Consider the following 2793-nt stretch of genomic DNA (forward strand, 5'->3'; position numbering starts at 1 on the left):
TACCATATGGTTTCACTCTTATGTGGATCCTGAGAAACTTAACATCAGATCCTGTCAATTGATGTAGAAAAAGCATTTGACAAAATTCAGCATCCTTTCTTAATAAAAACCCTCCAGGAAGTCGGGATAGAAGGAACATACTTAAACATCATAAAAGCCATTTATGAAAAGCCCACAGCTAACATCATCCTCAATGGGGAAAAGCTGAGAGCTTCACACGACAGGGATGTCCACTCTCACCGCTGTTGTTTAACATAGTGTTGGAAGTGCTAACATCAAAAATCAGACAACAAAAGGAAATCCAAGGCATCCAAATTGGCAAAGACGAAATCAACCTTTCACTTTTTGCAGGTGACATGATATTATACATGAAAAACCCGATAGACTCCACCATCTGCTAGAACTGATACATGAATTCAGCAAAGTCGCAGGATACAAAATCAATGTACAGAAATCAGTTTCATTCTTATACACTAATAAATGAAGCAACAGAGAGACAAATAAAGAAACTGATCCCATTCACAATTGCACCAAGAAGCATAAAATACCTAGGAATAAACCTAACCAAAGATGTAAAAGATCTATATGCTGAAAACAATAGAAAGCTTATGAAGGAAATTGAAGAAGATATAAAGAAATGGAAAAACATTCTGTGCTCATGGATTGGAAGAATAAATATTGTTAAAATGTCAATACTACCCAAAGCTATCTACACATTGAATGCAATCCCAATCAAAATGGCACCAGCATTCTTCTCGAAACTAGAACAAGCAATTCTAAAATTCATATGGAACCACAAAAGGCCCCGAATCGCAAAGTAATTCTGAAGAAGAAGACCAAAGCAGGAGGCATCACAATCCCAGACTTTAGCCTCTACTACAAAGCTGTCATCATCAAGACAGCATGGTATTGGCACAAAAACAGACACATAGACCAATGGAATAGAATAGACACCCCAGAACTAGACCTACAAACGTATGGCCAACTCATCTTTGACAAAGCAGGAAACAACATCCAATGGAAAAATGACAGTCTCTTTAACAAATGGTGCTGGGAGAACTGGACAGCAACATGCAGAAGGTTGAACGTGGATGGAACTGGAGAGTGTGATGCTAAGTGAAATAAGCCATACAGAGAAAGACTGATACCATATGGTTTCACTCTGATCCTGAGAAACTTAACAGGAACCCATGGGGGAGGGGAAGGAAAAAAAATAAAAGAGGTTAGAGTGGGAGAGAGCCAAAGCATAAGAGACTGTTGAGAACTGAGAGCAAACTGAGGGTTGATGGGGGGTGGGAGGGAGGAAAGGGTGGGTGATGGGTATTGAGGAGGGCACCTTTTGGGATGAGCACTGGGTGTTGTATGGAAACCAATTTGACAATAAATTTCATATATAAATAAAAAAAATCAAAAAAATTTCAAAAAAAAAATAAAAATGTAACATTATTTAATCTTTTGTGGTACCTTATTCAGCCATTTTTTTCTTTTTTTATTAAGTCTTTTATCTAATTCCAGTATAGTTAACATCCAGTGTTATATTAGTTTCAACTGTACAATATAGTCATTCAATGATTCTATATATTACTTAGTGTTCATGATAAGTGTACTCTTTAATCCCCATAACCTATTTCACCCATTCCCCTGTCCCACCTCCCCTCTGATAACCATCATTTTGTTCTGTATAACTGAGAGTCTTTCTTAGTTTGTCTCTCTTTTTTTCCTGTGCTCATTTGTTTTGTTTGTAATTTTCACATATGAATGGAATCATATGATATTTGTCTTTGTCTGACTGACTTATTTTGCTTAGCATTATACTCTCTAGCTCCATCCATGTTGTTGCAAATGGTAAGATTTCATTCTTCATATTATTCAGCCAGTTTTATAGATGATGTAATTGAATCCCAATAAATGTTTTTCCCCAGAATACAGCTGGAAAGTTCAAGTATAAAGATTTAAACCCAGTATTTTTTTTTCTGGATGGTGTGGTAAAACACAAATTGCTGAGCCACATCCCAGATTTCTGATTAAGTAGATTTAGGGTGGGACTGAGAGTTTTCAGGTTATGCTCACCCTACTGTTATGGGGATTGCACCATGAAAAACATTACTCTGGAGAATCAAGCATTGTGAAAGCCTTAAGTAATCTAGGCTTGAGCTTCCAAATCAGTGGACTAAGGCACAGTGATATGCCAGTAAAGAATGACAGGTATGTAGAAATGTATGTACCTGGTGTGTATTGAATCTCTTTTGCCCTTAGAATGGTTGGGGGGTACCTGGAATAACTGGTTTTCTTGGACCACAAACATCCTTGTTGTTAATTCCTTATTTGTTTTTCTATAATGTAAAAGAGTTAGAAAGCACTAATATGGTCCAATCATTTATATGATGCCTGAGTCTTTTTTTATACCTGTAACAGATGGTTATATAGCTTTTGCTTAAATACCTCTAGATGTGGGGAAACATTCACCCATTTTTTTTATTCAGTTTCATTTTAGGCTTCTCTAACCTAAATATTAGATTTTTTTTTTTTCTACACAAGCAGAAAGCTGGGGTAAGGGAGAGTAAAAGAGAAAATACCTGATTCATTAGGCAAAGTTTGATGTTTTGGAGAGGTCTGTCATTTCCTTCTGTATCATTTTTTTTAAATTTATTTATTTATTTTGAGAGAGACAGAGACAGTGCGAGTGGGGGAGGGGTAGAGGGAGATGAAGAGACAGAATCCCAAGCAGGCTCCACACTGTCAGCACAGAGTCCGATGAGGGGCTCAAACCCATGAACCATGAGATAATAACCT

The sequence above is a fragment of the Herpailurus yagouaroundi genome, unplaced genomic scaffold (genome assembly GCF_014898765.1).
Source record: "Herpailurus yagouaroundi ecotype Mexico unplaced genomic scaffold, PumYag 67428, whole genome shotgun sequence".
In the NCBI taxonomy this organism is placed as follows: Eukaryota; Metazoa; Chordata; class Mammalia; order Carnivora; family Felidae; genus Herpailurus; species Herpailurus yagouaroundi.